This window comes from Anomaloglossus baeobatrachus, unplaced genomic scaffold (genome assembly GCF_048569485.1).
Source record: "Anomaloglossus baeobatrachus isolate aAnoBae1 unplaced genomic scaffold, aAnoBae1.hap1 Scaffold_2590, whole genome shotgun sequence".
Taxonomy (NCBI): Eukaryota; Metazoa; Chordata; class Amphibia; order Anura; family Aromobatidae; genus Anomaloglossus; species Anomaloglossus baeobatrachus.
Genome location: NW_027442141.1, coordinates 53,476 through 72,546, shown reverse-complemented (window position 1 = coordinate 72,546; position 19,071 = coordinate 53,476). Strand labels below are relative to the sequence as shown.

Here is a 19,071-nt window from a genome sequence, read left to right as displayed (position 1 = left end):
TAGAGAGGGGCTTTCTCAGAGGGCTTTTTACAGTTTGTCTATTCCCAATTAGCCGGTTTAGTATACTTAATGAAAGTACTAATTCTTTCATAGGCCGCCCATTCTTAGTATTTGACGTTCAGGTAACAACAGGTAACTTTATTTGGAGTGGAAGCAGAGAGATAACACCAGATGCCAATTGTAGATCCTCTCACGCCTGTGGTCACTGCAGCATCTGACTCCACTTTGTCCAAAAGGGATCTATTCCATTCAATTACACATGATCTAGATTAGACTGACAACAAGATACTGCACGGGACATAGCAGAGTTGGTGAAGTTGAGTGGTGATGAGTTTGCTATTTGGATGAATAAAGCAAGTAAAAAGTGTGTTAGATAAAAATTCATTTCAATTCGCTAATCGGGCTAATATGAATCAGGTGAATCGAGTTCTGCTTTTGGAAACTGGGTTAAGAAGGGGTGCACCGTTCCTGGAGGTACTGCAATACCAGGTCAATGCGTGGAGTGGACAGAGCAAGCTCTTTTTCCATCTCCCTGTTCTAAAAATCCATTTAATATATGGTCCCCAGATAGGGGACGTATCAGATATTAAACTGATAAGAACAGATACTACACTTGATCTTAGCCAAAAGGCCGAGAAGCGATAACCAGAATTGGTTTGGGCCTCGAGTGGCACCCTGGCCTATGCCGGACACATCTTAGGGAGAGAGAGCGAGAGGGAGACAAACCCACGCCTACACAAGACATTTTGTCACCCAAGCCAACCCTTGAAAAGGCTGCTTTGCAGAGCAAAAACAAGAAGAATGGTGCGTTTTGCAGCCGCCGCCCACTGCAATGAATCTGAATAACTCCTCCTTTAGGGCGCAAGCAACTCCCCTCCCCCTTGCAGTCTTTCCAATTCACGATACAAAAAGACGGACAGGACAGGTTGCCTGACTTTCCGTCACTGCCACCCTTTGCCATCCTTACCCGTAGAAAGCCCTTTCATCATCCCCAAACCCTAATCTTTTCCCTTTCCTTCCCAGCCCCCAAACCCTGCCCTCTGTACCTTTCTCACCACCCGCTTCCCTTCTCCTGTCATCCCCCTACCACCCGGGAAAAAAAGAGATTGCCCCCTCCTTCCACTAGCCCACCCTCCCACCCAAAGAACAACTTCTTCTGCGCAGCTTGTTTTCTAGGCAGCAGCGCTATTGTGATGTCATCGGGGGGCATTGTGACAAGCCGCCAGTGTTCCGTCTCTTCATGTTGTGCACTGTTCAAACCGAAAATACATCAACAGGCAGGCTACAGAAAAGCTTACTAACAAAGGTTAGAGAGGGGCTTTCTCAGAGGGCTTTTTACAGTTTGTCTATTCCCAATTAGCCGGTTTAGTATACTTAATGAAAGTACTAATTCTTTCATAGGCCGCCCATTCTTAGTATTTGACGTTCAGGTAACAACAGGTAACTTTATTTGGAGTGGAAGCAGAGAGATAACACCAGATGCCAATTGTAGATCCTCTCACACCTGTGGTCACTGCAGCATCTGACTCCACTTTGTCCAAAAGGGATCTATTCCATTCAATTACACATGATCTAGATTAGACTGACAACAAGATACTGCACGGGACATAGCAGAGTTGGTGAAGTTGAGTGGTGATGAGTTTGCTATTTGGATGAATAAAGCAAGTAAAAAGTGTGTTAGATAAAAATTCATTTCAATTCGCTAATCGGGCTAATATGAATCAGGTGAATCGAGTTCTGCTTTTGGAAACTGGGTTAAGAAGGGGTGCACCGTTCCTGGAGGTACTGCAATACCAGGTCAATGCGTGGAGTGGACAGAGCAAGCTCTTTTTCCATCTCCCTGTTCTAAAAATCCATTTAATATATGGTCCCCAGATAGGGGACGTATCAGATATTAAACTGATAAGAACAGATACTACACTTGATCTTAGCCAAAAGGCCGAGAAGCGATAACCAGAATTGGTTTGGGCCTCGAGTGGCACCCTGGCCTATGCCGGACACATCTTAGGGAGAGAGAGCGAGAGGGAGACAAACCCACGCCTACACAAGACATTTTGTCACCCAAGCCAACCCTTGAAAAGGCTGCTTTGCAGAGCAAAAACAAGAAGAATGGTGCGTTTTGCAGCCGCCGCCCACTGCAATGAATCTGAATAACTCCTCCTTTAGGGCGCAAGCAACTCCCCTCCCCCTTGCAGTCTTTCCAATTCACGATACAAAAAGACGGACAGGACAGGTTGCCTGACTTTCCGTCACTGCCACCCTTTGCCATCCTTACCCGTAGAAAGCCCTTTCATCATCCCCAAACCCTAATCTTTTCCCTTTCCTTCCCAGCCCCCAAACCCTGCCCTCTGTACCTTTCTCACCACCCGCTTCCCTTCTCCTGTCATCCCCCTACCACCCGGGAAAAAAAGAGATTGCCCCCTCCTTCCACTAGCCCACCCTCCCACCCAAAGAACAACTTCTTCTGCGCAGCTTGTTTTCTAGGCAGCAGCGCTATTGTGATGTCATCGGGGGGCATTGTGACAAGCCGCCAGTGTTCCGTCTCTTCATGTTGTGCACTGTTCAAACCGAAAATACATCAACAGGCAGGCTACAGAAAAGCTTACTAACAAAGGTTAGAGAGGGGCTTTCTCAGAGGGCTTTTTACAGTTTGTCTATTCCCAATTAGCCGGTTTAGTATACTTAATGAAAGTACTAATTCTTTCATAGGCCGCCCATTCTTAGTATTTGACGTTCACGTAACAACAGGTAACTTTATTTGGAGTGGAAGCAGAGAGATAACACCAGATGCCAATTGTAGATCCTCTCACACCTGTGGTCACTGCAGCATCTGACTCCACTTTGTCCAAAAGGGATCTATTCCATTCAATTACACATGATCTAGATTAGACTGACAACAAGATACTGCACGGGACATAGCAGAGTTGGTGAAGTTGAGTGGTGATGAGTTTGCTATTTGGATGAATAAAGCAAGTAAAAAGTGTGTTAGATAAAAATTCATTTCAATTCGCTAATCGGGCTAATATGAATCAGGTGAATCGAGTTCTGCTTTTGGAAACTGGGTTAAGAAGGGGTGCACCGTTCCTGGAGGTACTGCAATACCAGGTCAATGCGTGGAGTGGACAGAGCAAGCTCTTTTTCCATCTCCCTGTTCTAAAAATCCATTTAATATATGGTCCCCAGATAGGGGACGTATCAGATATTAAACTGATAAGAACAGATGAGATTTCATCCGCAAATTTCAGAAAACGGTCATCGGCCACCACACAAAAGCGCAGTGCCGCAGGTGATCGCCTCCCGAGCCCAGGAACCACCAGCCATAAGGGGACGTAAGCACCAAAAGGCGCAACAATCCCCGAGGCCAGCGGATGTGCAAGCCCGGGCCCCTCCCAGCCAAGACCAAGGCAAACCCAATGAAGGGACTACACTTGATCTTAGCCAAAAGGCCGAGAAGCGATAACCAGAATTGGTTTGGGCCTCGAGTGGCACCCTGGCCTATGCCGGACACATCTTAGGGAGAGAGAGCGAGAGGGAGACAAACCCACGCCTACACAAGACATTTTGTCACCCAAGCCAACCCTTGAAAAGGCTGCTTTGCAGAGCAAAAACAAGAAGAATGGTGCGTTTTGCAGCCGCCGCCCACTGCAATGAATCTGAATAACTCCTCCTTTAGGGCGCAAGCAACTCCCCTCCCCCTTGCAGTCTTTCCAATTCACGATACAAAAAGACGGACAGGACAGGTTGCCTGACTTTCCGTCACTGCCACCCTTTGCCATCCTTACCCGTAGAAAGCCCTTTCATCATCCCCAAACCCTAATCTTTTCCCTTTCCTTCCCAGCCCCCAAACCCTGCCCTCTGTACCTTTCTCACCACCCGCTTCCCTTCTCCTGTCATCCCCCTACCACCCGGGAAAAAAAGAGATTGCCCCCTCCTTCCACTAGCCCACCCTCCCACCCAAAGAACAACTTCTTCTGCGCAGCTTGTTTTCTAGGCAGCAGCGCTATTGTGATGTCATCGGGGGGCATTGTGACAAGCCGCCAGTGTTCCGTCTCTTCATGTTGTGCACTGTTCAAACCGAAAATACATCAACAGGCAGGCTACAGAAAAGCTTACTAACAAAGGTTAGAGAGGGGCTTTCTCAGAGGGCTTTTTACAGTTTGTCTATTCCCAATTAGCCGGTTTAGTATACTTAATGAAAGTACTAATTCTTTCATAGGCCGCCCATTCTTAGTATTTGACGTTCAGGTAACAACAGGTAACTTTATTTGGAGTGGAAGCAGAGAGATAACACCAGATGCCAATTGTAGATCCTCTCACACCTGTGGTCACTGCAGCATCTGACTCCACTTTGTCCAAAAGGGATCTATTCCATTCAATTACACATGATCTAGATTAGACTGACAACAAGATACTGCACGGGACATAGCAGAGTTGGTGAAGTTGAGTGGTGATGAGTTTGCTATTTGGATGAATAAAGCAAGTAAAAAGTGTGTTAGATAAAAATTCATTTCAATTCGCTAATCGGGCTAATATGAATCAGGTGAATCGAGTTCTGCTTTTGGAAACTGGGTTAAGAAGGGGTGCACCGTTCCTGGAGGTACTGCAATACCAGGTCAATGCGTGGAGTGGACAGAGCAAGCTCTTTTTCCATCTCCCTGTTCTAAAAATCCATTTAATATATGGTCCCCAGATAGGGGACGTATCAGATATTAAACTGATAAGAACAGATACTACACTTGATCTTAGCCAAAAGGCCGAGAAGCGATAACCAGAATTGGTTTGGGCCTCGAGTGGCACCCTGGCCTATGCCGGACACATCTTAGGGAGAGAGAGCGAGAGGGAGACAAACCCACGCCTACACAAGACATTTTGTCACCCAAGCCAACCCTTGAAAAGGCTGCTTTGCAGAGCAAAAACAAGAAGAATGGTGCGTTTTGCAGCCGCCGCCCACTGCAATGAATCTGAATAACTCCTCCTTTAGGGCGCAAGCAACTCCCCTCCCCCTTGCAGTCTTTCCAATTCACGATACAAAAAGACGGACAGGACAGGTTGCCTGACTTTCCGTCACTGCCACCCTTTGCCATCCTTACCCGTAGAAAGCCCTTTCATCATCCCCAAACCCTAATCTTTTCCCTTTCCTTCCCAGCCCCCAAACCCTGCCCTCTGTACCTTTCTCACCACCCGCTTCCCTTCTCCTGTCATCCCCCTACCACCCGGGAAAAAAAGAGATTGCCCCCTCCTTCCACTAGCCCACCCTCCCACCCAAAGAACAACTTCTTCTGCGCAGCTTGTTTTCTAGGCAGCAGCGCTATTGTGATGTCATCGGGGGGCATTGTGACAAGCCGCCAGTGTTCCGTCTCTTCATGTTGTGCACTGTTCAAACCGAAAATACATCAACAGGCAGGCTACAGAAAAGCTTACTAACAAAGGTTAGAGAGGGGCTTTCTCAGAGGGCTTTTTACAGTTTGTCTATTCCCAATTAGCCGGTTTAGTATACTTAATGAAAGTACTAATTCTTTCATAGGCCGCCCATTCTTAGTATTTGACGTTCAGGTAACAACAGGTAACTTTATTTGGAGTGGAAGCAGAGAGATAACACCAGATGCCAATTGTAGATCCTCTCACACCTGTGGTCACTGCAGCATCTGACTCCACTTTGTCCAAAAGGGATCTATTCCATTCAATTACACATGATCTAGATTAGACTGACAACAAGATACTGCACGGGACATAGCAGAGTTGGTGAAGTTGAGTGGTGATGAGTTTGCTATTTGGATGAATAAAGCAAGTAAAAAGTGTGTTAGATAAAAATTCATTTCAATTCGCTAATCGGGCTAATATGAATCAGGTGAATCGAGTTCTGCTTTTGGAAACTGGGTTAAGAAGGGGTGCACCGTTCCTGGAGGTACTGCAATACCAGGTCAATGCGTGGAGTGGACAGAGCAAGCTCTTTTTCCATCTCCCTGTTCTAAAAATCCATTTAATATATGGTCCCCAGATAGGGGACGTATCAGATATTAAACTGATAAGAACAGATACAAAAATTGTTTAAAAGAACAGAGAGTCCTCAGTGGTTGATACCTTTTAATGGCTAACTGAAAAGATGGTAATAATTGCAAGCTTTCGAGACTACTCAGGTCTCTTCATCAGGCATGGTATAACACAAAATCTGAAGAGTCACGTATTTATACACAACAGGACTTAGAATAGTGCAGTAAAAAGAAAAAAAAAAAAAAAAAAAAGAACAAGTTATATGAAACAGAACAGTTTCTGTTTCATATAACTTGTTCCTTTTTTTTTTTTTTTTTTTTTTTTTTTTTTTTTTTTTTTTTTTTCTTTTTACTGCACTATTCTAAGTCCTGTTGTGTATAAATACGTGACTCTTCAGATTTTGTGTTTATACCATGCCTGATGAAGAGACCTGAGTAGTCTCGAAAGCTTGCAATTATTACCATCTTTTCAGTTAGCCATTAAAAGGTATCAACCACTGAGGACTCTCTGTTCTTTTAAACAATTTTTTTATCTCTACTGGCTAACACGGTACAAAGATATATTTTACTTGTATCAAGAACAGATACTACACTTGATCTTAGCCAAAAGGCCGAGAAGCGATAACCAGAATTGGTTTGGGCCTCGAGTGGCACCCTGGCCTATGCCGGACACATCTTAGGGAGAGAGAGCGAGAGGGAGACAAACCCACGCCTACACAAGACATTTTGTCACCCAAGCCAACCCTTGAAAAGGCTGCTTTGCAGAGCAAAAACAAGAAGAATGGTGCGTTTTGCAGCCGCCGCCCACTGCAATGAATCTGAATAACTCCTCCTTTAGGGTGCAAGCAACTCCCCTCCCCCTTGCAGTCTTTCCAATTCACGATACAAAAAGACGGACAGGACAGGTTGCCTGACTTTCCGTCACTGCCACCCTTTGCCATCCTTACCCGTAGAAAGCCCTTTCATCATCCCCAAACCCTAATCTTTTCCCTTTCCTTCCCAGCCCCCAAACCCTGCCCTCTGTACCTTTCTCACCACCCGCTTCCCTTCTCCTGTCATCCCCCTACCACCCGGGAAAAAAAGAGATTGCCCCCTCCTTCCACTAGCCCACCCTCCCACCCAAAGAACAACTTCTTCTGCGCAGCTTGTTTTCTAGGCAGCAGCGCTATTGTGATGTCATCGGGGGGCATTGTGACAAGCCGCCAGTGTTCCGTCTCTTCATGTTGTGCACTGTTCAAACCGAAAATACATCAACAGGCAGGCTACAGAAAAGCTTACTAACAAAGGTTAGAGAGGGGCTTTCTCAGAGGGCTTTTTACAGTTTGTCTATTCCCAATTAGCCGGTTTAGTATACTTAATGAAAGTACTAATTCTTTCATAGGCCGCCCATTCTTAGTATTTGACGTTCAGGTAACAACAGGTAACTTTATTTGGAGTGGAAGCAGAGAGATAACACCAGATGCCAATTGTAGATCCTCTCACACCTGTGGTCACTGCAGCATCTGACTCCACTTTGTCCAAAAGGGATCTATTCCATTCAATTACACATGATCTAGATTAGACTGACAACAAGATACTGCACGGGACATAGCAGAGTTGGTGAAGTTGAGTGGTGATGAGTTTGCTATTTGGATGAATAAAGCAAGTAAAAAGTGTGTTAGATAAAAATTCATTTCAATTCGCTAATCGGGCTAATATGAATCAGGTGAATCGAGTTCTGCTTTTGGAAACTGGGTTAAGAAGGGGTGCACCGTTCCTGGAGGTACTGCAATACCAGGTCAATGCGTGGAGTGGACAGAGCAAGCTCTTTTTCCATCTCCCTGTTCTAAAAATCCATTTAATATATGGTCCCCAGATAGGGGACGTATCAGATATTAAACTGATAAGAACAGATACTACACTTGATCTTGGCCAAAAGGCCGAGAAGCGATAACCAGAATTGGTTTGGGCCTCGAGTGGCACCCTGGCCTATGCCGGACACATCTTAGGGAGAGAGAGCGAGAGGGAGACAAACCCACGCCTACACAAGACATTTTGTCACCCAAGCCAACCCTTGAAAAGGCTGCTTTGCAGAGCAAAAACAAGAAGAATGGTGCGTTTTGCAGCCGCCGCCCACTGCAATGAATCTGAATAACTCCTCCTTTAGGGTGCAAGCAACTCCCCTCCCCCTTGCAGTCTTTCCAATTCATGATACAAAAAGACGGACAGGACAGGTTGCCTGACTTTCCGTCACTGCCACCCTTTGCCATCCTTACCCGTAGAAAGCCCTTTCATCATCCCCAAACCCTAATCTTTTCCCTTTCCTTCCCAGCCCCCAAACCCTGCCCTCTGTACCTTTCTCACCACCCGCTTCCCTTCTCCTGTCATCCCCCTACCACCCGGGAAAAAAAGAGATTGCCCCCTCCTTCCACTAGCCCACCCTCCCACCCAAAGAACAACTTCTTCTGCGCAGCTTGTTTTCTAGGCAGCAGCGCTATTGTGATGTCATCGGGGGGCATTGTGACAAGCCGCCAGTGTTCCGTCTCTTCATGTTGTGCACTGTTCAAACCGAAAATACATCAACAGGCAGGCTACAGAAAAGCTTACTAACAAAGGTTAGAGAGGGGCTTTCTCAGAGGGCTTTTTACAGTTTGTCTATTCCCAATTAGCCGGTTTAGTATACTTAATGAAAGTACTAATTCTTTCATAGGCCGCCCATTCTTAGTATTTGACGTTCAGGTAACAACAGGTAACTTTATTTGGAGTGGAAGCAGAGAGATAACACCAGATGCCAATTGTAGATCCTCTCACACCTGTGGTCACTGCAGCATCTGACTCCACTTTGTCCAAAAGGGATCTATTCCATTCAATTACACATGATCTAGATTAGACTGACAACAAGATACTGCACGGGACATAGCAGAGTTGGTGAAGTTGAGTGGTGATGAGTTTGCTATTTGGATGAATAAAGCAAGTAAAAAGTGTGTTAGATAAAAATTCATTTCAATTCGCTAATCGGGCTAATATGAATCAGGTGAATCGAGTTCTGCTTTTGGAAACTGGGTTAAGAAGGGGTGCACCGTTCCTGGAGGTACTGCAATACCAGGTCAATGCGTGGAGTGGACAGAGCAAGCTCTTTTTCCATCTCCCTGTTCTAAAAATCCATTTAATATATGGTCCCCAGATAGGGGACGTATCAGATATTAAACTGATAAGAACAGATACTACACTTGATCTTAGCCAAAAGGCCGAGAAGCGATAACCAGAATTGGTTTGGGCCTCGAGTGGCACCCTGGCCTATGCCGGACACATCTTAGGGAGAGAGAGCGAGAGGGAGACAAACCCACGCCTACACAAGACATTTTGTCACCCAAGCCAACCCTTGAAAAGGCTGCTTTGCAGAGCAAAAACAAGAAGAATGGTGCGTTTTGCAGCCGCCGCCCACTGCAATGAATCTGAATAACTCCTCCTTTAGGGCGCAAGCAACTCCCCTCCCCCTTGCAGTCTTTCCAATTCACGATACAAAAAGACGGACAGGACAGGTTGCCTGACTTTCCGTCACTGCCACCCTTTGCCATCCTTACCCGTAGAAAGCCCTTTCATCATCCCCAAACCCTAATCTTTTCCCTTTCCTTCCCAGCCCCCAAACCCTGCCCTCTGTACCTTTCTCACCACCCGCTTCCCTTCTCCTGTCATCCCCCTACCACCCGGGAAAAAAAGAGATTGCCCCCTCCTTCCACTAGCCCACCCTCCCACCCAAAGAACAACTTCTTCTGCGCAGCTTGTTTTCTAGGCAGCAGCGCTATTGTGATGTCATCGGGGGGCATTGTGACAAGCCGCCAGTGTTCCGTCTCTTCATGTTGTGCACTGTTCAAACCGAAAATACATCAACAGGCAGGCTACAGAAAAGCTTACTAACAAAGGTTAGAGAGGGGCTTTCTCAGAGGGCTTTTTACAGTTTGTCTATTCCCAATTAGCCGGTTTAGTATACTTAATGAAAGTACTAATTCTTTCATAGGCCGCCCATTCTTAGTATTTGACGTTCAGGTAACAACAGGTAACTTTATTTGGAGTGGAAGCAGAGAGATAACACCAGATGCCAATTGTAGATCCTCTCACACCTGTGGTCACTGCAGCATCTGACTCCACTTTGTCCAAAAGGGATCTATTCCATTCAATTACACATGATCTAGATTAGACTGACAACAAGATACTGCACGGGACATAGCAGAGTTGGTGAAGTTGAGTGGTGATGAGTTTGCTATTTGGATGAATAAAGCAAGTAAAAAGTGTGTTAGATAAAAATTCATTTCAATTCGCTAATCGGGCTAATATGAATCAGGTGAATCGAGTTCTGCTTTTGGAAACTGGGTTAAGAAGGGGTGCACCGTTCCTGGAGGTACTGCAATACCAGGTCAATGCGTGGAGTGGACAGAGCAAGCTCTTTTTCCATCTCCCTGTTCTAAAAATCCATTTAATATATGGTCCCCAGATAGGGGACGTATCAGATATTAAACTGATAAGAACAGATACTACACTTGATCTTAGCCAAAAGGCCGAGAAGCGATAACCAGAATTGGTTTGGGCCTCGAGTGGCACCCTGGCCTATGCCGGACACATCTTAGGGAGAGAGAGCGAGAGGGAGACAAACCCACGCCTACACAAGACATTTTGTCACCCAAGCCAACCCTTGAAAAGGCTGCTTTGCAGAGCAAAAACAAGAAGAATGGTGCGTTTTGCAGCCGCCGCCCACTGCAATGAATCTGAATAACTCCTCCTTTAGGGCGCAAGCAACTCCCCTCCCCCTTGCAGTCTTTCCAATTCACGATACAAAAAGACGGACAGGACAGGTTGCCTGACTTTCCGTCACTGCCACCCTTTGCCATCCTTACCCGTAGAAAGCCCTTTCATCATCCCCAAACCCTAATCTTTTCCCTTTCCTTCCCAGCCCCCAAACCCTGCCCTCTGTACCTTTCTCACCACCCGCTTCCCTTCTCCTGTCATCCCCCTACCACCCGGGAAAAAAAGAGATTGCCCCCTCCTTCCACTAGCCCACCCTCCCACCCAAAGAACAACTTCTTCTGCGCAGCTTGTTTTCTAGGCAGCAGCGCTATTGTGATGTCATCGGGGGGCATTGTGACAAGCCGCCAGTGTTCCGTCTCTTCATGTTGTGCACTGTTCAAACCGAAAATACATCAACAGGCAGGCTACAGAAAAGCTTACTAACAAAGGTTAGAGAGGGGCTTTCTCAGAGGGCTTTTTACAGTTTGTCTATTCCCAATTAGCCGGTTTAGTATACTTAATGAAAGTACTAATTCTTTCATAGGCCGCCCATTCTTAGTATTTGACGTTCAGGTAACAACAGGTAACTTTATTTGGAGTGGAAGCAGAGAGATAACACCAGATGCCAATTGTAGATCCTCTCACACCTGTGGTCACTGCAGCATCTGACTCCACTTTGTCCAAAAGGGATCTATTCCATTCAATTACACATGATCTAGATTAGACTGACAACAAGATACTGCACGGGACATAGCAGAGTTGGTGAAGTTGAGTGGTGATGAGTTTGCTATTTGGATGAATAAAGCAAGTAAAAAGTGTGTTAGATAAAAATTCATTTCAATTCGCTAATCGGGCTAATATGAATCAGGTGAATCGAGTTCTGCTTTTGGAAACTGGGTTAAGAAGGGGTGCACCGTTCCTGGAGGTACTGCAATACCAGGTCAATGCGTGGAGTGGACAGAGCAAGCTCTTTTTCCATCTCCCTGTTCTAAAAATCCATTTAATATATGGTCCCCAGATAGGGGACGTATCAGATATTAAACTGATAAGAACAGATACTACACTTGATCTTAGCCAAAAGGCCGAGAAGCGATAACCAGAATTGGTTTGGGCCTCGAGTGGCACCCTGGCCTATGCCGGACACATCTTAGGGAGAGAGAGCGAGAGGGAGACAAACCCACGCCTACACAAGACATTTTGTCTCCCAAGCCAACCCTTGAAAAGGCTGCTTTGCAGAGCAAAAACAAGAAGAATGGTGCGTTTTGCAGCCGCCGCCCACTGCAATGAATCTGAATAACTCCTCCTTTAGGGCGCAAGCAACTCCCCTCCCCCTTGCAGTCTTTCCAATTCACGATACAAAAAGACGGACAGGAAAGGTTGCCTGACTTTCCGTCACTGCCACCCTTTGCCATCCTTACCCGTAGAAAGCCCTTTCATCATCCCCAAACCCTAATCTTTTCCCTTTCCTTCCCAGCCCCCAAACCCTGCCCTCTGTACCTTTCTCACCACCCGCTTCCCTTCTCCTGTCATCCCCCTACCACCCGGGAAAAAAAGAGATTGCCCCCTCCTTCCACTAGCCCACCCTCCCACCCAAAGAACAACTTCTTCTGCGCAGCTTGTTTTCTAGGCAGCAGCGCTATTGTGATGTCATCGGGGGGCATTGTGACAAGCCGCCAGTGTTCCGTCTCTTCATGTTGTGCACTGTTCAAACCGAAAATACATCAACAGGCAGGCTACAGAAAAGCTTACTAACAAAGGTTAGAGAGGGGCTTTCTCAGAGGGCTTTTTACAGTTTGTCTATTCCCAATTAGCCGGTTTAGTATACTTAATGAAAGTACTAATTCTTTCATAGGCCGCCCATTCTTAGTATTTGACGTTCAGGTAACAACAGGTAACTTTATTTGGAGTGGAAGCAGAGAGATAACACCAGATGCCAATTGTAGATCCTCTCACACCTGTGGTCACTGCAGCATCTGACTCCACTTTGTCCAAAAGGGATCTATTCCATTCAATTACACATGATCTAGATTAGACTGACAACAAGATACTGCACGGGACATAGCAGAGTTGGTGAAGTTGAGTGGTGATGAGTTTGCTATTTGGATGAATAAAGCAAGTAAAAAGTGTGTTAGATAAAAATTCATTTCAATTCGCTAATCGGGCTAATATGAATCAGGTGAATCGAGTTCTGCTTTTGGAAACTGGGTTAAGAAGGGGTGCACCGTTCCTGGAGGTACTGCAATACCAGGTCAATGCGTGGAGTGGACAGAGCAAGCTCTTTTTCCATCTCCCTGTTCTAAAAATCCATTTAATATATGGTCCCCAGATAGGGGACGTATCAGATATTAAACTGATAAGAACAGATACTACACTTGATCTTAGCCAAAAGGCCGAGAAGCGATAACCAGAATTGGTTTGGGCCTCGAGTGGCACCCTGGCCTATGCCGGACACATATTAGGGAGAGAGAGCGAGAGGGAGACAAACCCACGCCTACACAAGACATTTTGTCACCCAAGCCAACCCTTGAAAAGGCTGCTTTGCAGAGCAAAAACAAGAAGAATGGTGCGTTTTGCAGCCGCCGCCCACTGCAATGAATCTGAATAACTCCTCCTTTAGGGCGCAAGCAACTCCCCTCCCCCTTGCAGTCTTTCCAATTCACGATACAAAAAGACGGACAGGACAGGTTGCCTGACTTTCCGTCACTGCCACCCTTTGCCATCCTTACCCGTAGAAAGCCCTTTCATCATCCCCAAACCCTAATCTTTTCCCTTTCCTTCCCAGCCCCCAAACCCTGCCCTCTGTACCTTTCTCACCACCCGCTTCCCTTCTCCTGTCATCCCCCTACCACCCGGGAAAAAAAGAGATTGCCCCCTCCTTCCACTAGCCCACCCTCCCACCCAAAGAACAACTTCTTCTGCGCAGCTTGTTTTCTAGGCAGCAGCGCTATTGTGATGTCATCGGGGGACATTGTGACAAGCCGCCAGTGTTCCGTCTCTTCATGTTGTGCACTGTTCAAACCGAAAATACATCAACAGGCAGGCTACAGAAAAGCTTACTAACAAAGGTTAGAGAGGGGCTTTCTCAGAGGGCTTTTTACAGTTTGTCTATTCCCAATTAGCCGGTTTAGTATACTTAATGAAAGTACTAATTCTTTCATAGGCCGCCCATTCTTAGTATTTGACGTTCAGGTAACAACAGGTAACTTTATTTGGAGTGGAAGCAGAGAGATAACACCAGATGCCAATTGTAGATCCTCTCACACCTGTGGTCACTGCAGCATCTGACTCCACTTTGTCCAAAAGGGATCTATTCCATTCAATTACACATGATCTAGATTAGACTGACAACAAGATACTGCACGGGACATAGCAGAGTTGGTGAAGTTGAGTGGTGATGAGTTTGCTATTTGGATGAATAAAGCAAGTAAAAAGTGTGTTAGATAAAAATTCATTTCAATTCGCTAATCGGGCTAATATGAATCAGGTGAATCGAGTTCTGCTTTTGGAAACTGGGTTAAGAAGGGGTGCACCGTTCCTGGAGGTACTGCAATACCAGGTCAATGCGTGGAGTGGACAGAGCAAGCTCTTTTTCCATCTCCCTGTTCTAAAAATCCATTTAATATATGGTCCCCAGATAGGGGACGTATCAGATATTAAACTGATAAGAACAGATACTACACTTGATCTTAGCCAAAAGGCCGAGAAGCGATAACCAGAATTGGTTTGGGCCTCGAGTGGCACCCTGGCCTATGCCGGACACATCTTAGGGAGAGAGAGCGAGAGGGAGACAAACCCACGCCTACACAAGACATTTTGTCACCCAAGCCAACCCTTGAAAAGGCTGCTTTGCAGAGCAAAAACAAGAAGAATGGTGCGTTTTGCAGCCGCCGCCCACTGCAATGAATCTGAATAACTCCTCCTTTAGGGCGCAAGCAACTCCCCTCCCCCTTGCAGTCTTTCCAATTCACGATACAAAAAGACGGACAGGACAGGTTGCCTGACTTTCCGTCACTGCCACCCTTTGCCATCCTTACCCGTAGAAAGCCCTTTCATCATCCCCAAACCCTAATCTTTTCCCTTTCCTTCCCAGCCCCCAAACCCTGCCCTCTGTACCTTTCTCACCACCCGCTTCCCTTCTCCTGTCATCCCCCTACCACCCGGGAAAAAAAGAGATTGCCCCCTCCTTCCACTAGCCCACCCTCCCACCCAAAGAACAACTTCTTCTGCGCAGCTTGTTTTCTAGGCAGCAGCGCTATTGTGATGTCATCGGGGGGCATTGTGACAAGCCGCCAGTGTTCCGTCTCTTCATGTTGTGCACTGTTCAAACCGAAAATACATCAACAGGCAGGCTACAGAAAAGCTTACTAACAAAGGTTAGAGAGGGGCTTTCTCAGAGGGCTTTTTACAGTTTGTCTATTCCCAATTAGCCGGTTTAGTATACTTAATGAAAGTACTAATTCTTTCATAGGCCGCCCATTCTTAGTATTTGACGTTCAGGTAACAACAGGTAACTTTATTTGGAGTGGAAGCAGAGAGATAACACCAGATGCCAATTGTAGATCCTCTCACACCTGTGGTCACTGCAGCATCTGACTCCACTTTGTCCAAAAGGGATCTATTCCATTCAATTACACATGATCTAGATTAGACTGACAACAAGATACTGCACGGGACATAGCAGAGTTGGTGAAGTTGAGTGGTGATGAGTTTGCTATTTGGATGAATAAAGCAAGTAAAAAGTGTGTTAGATAAAAATTCATTTCAATTCGCTAATCGGGCTAATATGAATCAGGTGAATCGAGTTCTGCTTTTGGAAACTGGGTTAAGAAGGGGTGCACCGTTCCTGGAGGTACTGGAATACCAGGTCAATGCGTGGAGTGGACAGAGCAAGCTCTTTTTCCATCTCCCTGTTCTAAAAATCCATTTAATATATGGTCCCCAGATAGGGGACGTATCAGATATTAAACTGATAAGAACAGATACTACACTTGATCTTAGCCAAAAGGCCGAGAAGCGATAACCAGAATTGGTTTGGGCCTCGAGTGGCACCCTGGCCTATGCCGGACACATCTTAGGGAGAGAGAGCGAGAGGGAGACAAACCCACGCCTACACAAGACATTTTGTCACCCAAGCCAACCCTTGAAAAGGCTGCTTTGCAGAGCAAAAACAAGAAGAATGGTGCGTTTTGCAGCCGCCGCCCACTGCAATGAATCTGAATAACTCCTCCTTTAGGGCGCAAGCAACTCCCCTCCCCCTTGCAGTCTTTCCAATTCACGATACAAAAAGACGGACAGGACAGGTTGCCTGACTTTCCGTCACTGCCACCCTTTGCCATCCTTACCCGTAGAAAGCCCTTTCATCATCCCCAAACCCTAATCTTTTCCCTTTCCTTCCCAGCCCCCAAACCCTGCCCTCTGTACCTTTCTCACCACCCGCTTCCCTTCTCCTGTCATCCCCCTACCACCCGGGAAAAAAAGAGATTGCCCCCTCCTTCCACTAGCCCACCCTCCCACCCAAAGAACAACTTCTTCTGCGCAGCTTGTTTTCTAGGCAGCAGCGCTATTGTGATGTCATCGGGGGGCATTGTGACAAGCCGCCAGTGTTCCGTCTCTTCATGTTGTGCACTGTTCAAACCGAAAATACATCAACAGGCAGGCTACAGAAAAGCTTACTAACAAAGGTTAGAGAGGGGCTTTCTCAGAGGGCTTTTTACAGTTTGTCTATTCCCAATTAGCCGGTTTAGTATACTTAATGAAAGTACTAATTCTTTCATAGGCCGCCCATTCTTAGTATTTGACGTTCAGGTAACAACAGGTAACTTTATTTGGAGTGGAAGCAGAGAGATAACACCAGATGCCAATTGTAGATCCTCTCACACCTGTGGTCACTGCAGCATCTGACTCCACTTTGTCCAAAAGGGATCTATTCCATTCAATTACACATGATCTAGATTAGACTGACAACAAGATACTGCACGGGACATAGCAGAGTTGGTGAAGTTGAGTGGTGATGAGTTTGCTATTTGGATGAATAAAGCAAGTAAAAAGTGTGTTAGATAAAAATTCATTTCAATTCGCTAATCGGGCTAATATGAATCAGGTGAATCGAGTTCTGCTTTTGGAAACTGGGTTAAGAAGGGGTGCACCGTTCCTGGAGGTACTGCAATACCAGGTCAATGCGTGGAGTGGACAGAGCAAGCTCTTTTTCCATCTCCCTGTTCTAAAAATCCATTTAATATATGGTCCCCAGATAGGGGACGTATCAGATATTAAACTGATAAGAACAGATACTACACTTGATCTTAGCCAAAAGGCCGAGAAGCGATAACCAGAATTGGTTTGGGCCTCGAGTGGCACCCTGGCCTATGCCGGACACATCTTAGGGAGAGAGAGCGAGAGGGAGACAAACCCACGCCTACACAAGACATTTTGTCACCCAAGCCAACCCTTGAAAAGGCTGCTTTGCAGAGCAAAAACAAGAAGAATGGTGCGTTTTGCAGCCGCCGCCCACTGCAATGAATCTGAATAACTCCTCCTTTAGGGCGCAAGCAACTCCCCTCCCCCTTGCAGTCTTTCCAATTCACGATACAAAAAGACGGACAGGACAGGTTGCCTGACTTTCCGTCACTGCCACCCTTTGCCATCCTTACCCGTAGAAAGCCCTTTCATCATCCCCAAACCCTAATCTTTTCCCTTTCCTTCCCAGCCCCCAAACCCTGCCCTCTGTACCTTTCTCACCACCCGCTTCCCTTCTCCTGTCATCCCCCTACCACCCGGGAAAAAAAGAGATTGCCCCCTCCTTCCACTAGCCCACCCTCCCACCCAAAGAACAACTTCTTCTGCGCAGCTTGTTTTCTAGGCAGCAGCGCTATTGTGATGTCATCGGGGGGCATTGTGACAAGCCGCCAGTGTTCCGTCTCTTCATGTTGTGCACTGTTCAAACCGAAAATACATCAACAGGCAGGCTACAGAAAAGCTTACTAACAAAGGTTAGAGAGGGGCTTTCTCAGAGGGCTTTTTACAGTTTGTCTATTCCCAATTAGCCGGTTTAGTATACTTAATGAAAGTACTAATTCTTTCATAGGCCGCCCATTCTTAGTATTTGACGTTCAGGTAACAACAGGTAACTTTATTTGGAGTGGAAGCAGAGAGATAACACCAGATGCCAATTGTAGATCCTCTCACACCTGTGGTCACTGCAGCATCTGACTCCACTTTGTCCAAAAGGGATCTATTCCATTCAATTACACATGATCTAGATTAGACTGACAACAAGATACTGCATGGGACATAGCAGAGTTGGTGAAGTTGAGTGGTGATGAGTTTGCTATTTGGATGAATAAAGCAAGTAAAAAGTGTGTTAGATAAAAATTCATTTCAATTCGCTAATCGGGCTAATATGAATCAGGTGAATCGAGTTCTGCTTTTGGAAACTGGGTTAAGAAGGGGTGCACCGTTCCTGGAGGTACTGCAATACCAGGTCAATGCGTGGAGTGGACAGAGCAAGCTCTTTTTCCATCTCCCTGTTCTAAAAATCCATTTAATATATGGTCCCCAGATAGGGGACGTATCAGATATTAAACTGATAAGAACAGATGAGAGTTCATCCGCAAATTTCAGAAAACGGTCATCGGCCACCACACAAAAGCGCAGAGCCGCAGGTGATCGCCTCCCGAGCCCAGGAACCACCAGCCATAAGGGGACGTAAGCACCAAAAGGCGCAACAATCCCCGAGGCCGGCGGTTGTGCAAGCCCGGGCTCCTCCCAGCCAAGACCAAGGCAAACCCAATGAAGGGACTACACTTGATCTTAGCCAAAAGGCCGAGAAGCGATAACCAGAATTGGTTTGGGCCTCGAGTGGCACCCTGGCCTATGCCGGACACATCTTAGGGAGAGAGAGCGAGAGGGAGACAAACCCACGCCTACACAAGACATTTTGTCACCCAAGCCAACCCTTGAAAAGGCTGCTTTGCAGAGCAAAAACAAGAAGAATGGTGCGTTTTGCAGCCGCCGCCCACTGCAATGAATCTGAATAACTCCTCCTTTAGGGCGCAAGCAACTCCCCTCCCCCTTGCAGTCTTTCCAATTCACGATACAAAAAGACGGACAGGACAGGTTGCCTGACTTTCCGTCACTGCCACCCTTTGCCATCCTTACCCGTAGAAAGCCCTTTCATCATCCCCAAACCCTAATCTTTTCCCTTTCCTTCCCAGCCCCCAAACCCTGCCCTCTGTACCTTTCTCACCACCCGCTTCCCTTCTCCTGTCATCCCCCTACCACCCGGGAAAAAAAGAGATTGCCCCCTCCTTCCACTAGCCCA

The 19,071-nt window shown here is 46.5% G+C and overlaps 13 non-coding genes and 2 pseudogenes across 13 annotated transcripts; all 15 read right to left on the bottom strand.

The window, feature by feature from the left end:
- Window positions 1-452: 452 nt before the first annotated feature.
- On the bottom strand, window positions 453-643 carry LOC142263612 (U2 spliceosomal RNA). Its single transcript, XR_012730634.1, has one exon. It is a non-coding gene; the product is annotated as a U2 spliceosomal RNA (small nuclear RNA).
- A 1,117-nt stretch (window positions 644-1,760) lies between these two features.
- Window positions 1,761-1,951, bottom strand: LOC142263611 (U2 spliceosomal RNA). The gene has a single exon (XR_012730633.1). It is a non-coding gene; the product is annotated as a U2 spliceosomal RNA (small nuclear RNA).
- Window positions 1,952-3,068: 1,117 nt separating this feature from the next.
- LOC142263549 (U2 spliceosomal RNA) lies at window positions 3,069-3,253 on the bottom strand. Its single transcript, XR_012730594.1, has one exon. It is a non-coding gene; the product is annotated as a U2 spliceosomal RNA (small nuclear RNA).
- Window positions 3,254-4,575: 1,322 nt separating this feature from the next.
- Window positions 4,576-4,766, bottom strand: LOC142263610 (U2 spliceosomal RNA). The gene has a single exon (XR_012730632.1). It is a non-coding gene; the product is annotated as a U2 spliceosomal RNA (small nuclear RNA).
- A 1,117-nt stretch (window positions 4,767-5,883) lies between these two features.
- LOC142263534 (U2 spliceosomal RNA) lies at window positions 5,884-6,064 on the bottom strand (annotated as a pseudogene).
- Window positions 6,065-6,458: 394 nt separating this feature from the next.
- LOC142263564 (U2 spliceosomal RNA) lies at window positions 6,459-6,613 on the bottom strand (annotated as a pseudogene).
- A 1,117-nt stretch (window positions 6,614-7,730) lies between these two features.
- LOC142263525 (U2 spliceosomal RNA) lies at window positions 7,731-7,921 on the bottom strand. Its single transcript, XR_012730573.1, has one exon. It is a non-coding gene; the product is annotated as a U2 spliceosomal RNA (small nuclear RNA).
- Window positions 7,922-9,038: 1,117 nt separating this feature from the next.
- LOC142263609 (U2 spliceosomal RNA) lies at window positions 9,039-9,229 on the bottom strand. The gene has a single exon (XR_012730631.1). It is a non-coding gene; the product is annotated as a U2 spliceosomal RNA (small nuclear RNA).
- Window positions 9,230-10,346: 1,117 nt separating this feature from the next.
- LOC142263608 (U2 spliceosomal RNA) lies at window positions 10,347-10,537 on the bottom strand. Its single transcript, XR_012730630.1, has one exon. It is a non-coding gene; the product is annotated as a U2 spliceosomal RNA (small nuclear RNA).
- A 1,117-nt stretch (window positions 10,538-11,654) lies between these two features.
- Window positions 11,655-11,845, bottom strand: LOC142263606 (U2 spliceosomal RNA). Its single transcript, XR_012730629.1, has one exon. It is a non-coding gene; the product is annotated as a U2 spliceosomal RNA (small nuclear RNA).
- A 1,117-nt stretch (window positions 11,846-12,962) lies between these two features.
- On the bottom strand, window positions 12,963-13,153 carry LOC142263605 (U2 spliceosomal RNA). The gene has a single exon (XR_012730628.1). It is a non-coding gene; the product is annotated as a U2 spliceosomal RNA (small nuclear RNA).
- A 1,117-nt stretch (window positions 13,154-14,270) lies between these two features.
- On the bottom strand, window positions 14,271-14,461 carry LOC142263604 (U2 spliceosomal RNA). Its single transcript, XR_012730627.1, has one exon. It is a non-coding gene; the product is annotated as a U2 spliceosomal RNA (small nuclear RNA).
- Window positions 14,462-15,578: 1,117 nt separating this feature from the next.
- Window positions 15,579-15,769, bottom strand: LOC142263528 (U2 spliceosomal RNA). Its single transcript, XR_012730576.1, has one exon. It is a non-coding gene; the product is annotated as a U2 spliceosomal RNA (small nuclear RNA).
- A 1,117-nt stretch (window positions 15,770-16,886) lies between these two features.
- LOC142263603 (U2 spliceosomal RNA) lies at window positions 16,887-17,077 on the bottom strand. The gene has a single exon (XR_012730626.1). It is a non-coding gene; the product is annotated as a U2 spliceosomal RNA (small nuclear RNA).
- Window positions 17,078-18,194: 1,117 nt separating this feature from the next.
- Window positions 18,195-18,379, bottom strand: LOC142263555 (U2 spliceosomal RNA). Its single transcript, XR_012730599.1, has one exon. It is a non-coding gene; the product is annotated as a U2 spliceosomal RNA (small nuclear RNA).
- Window positions 18,380-19,071: the final 692 nt, after the last annotated feature.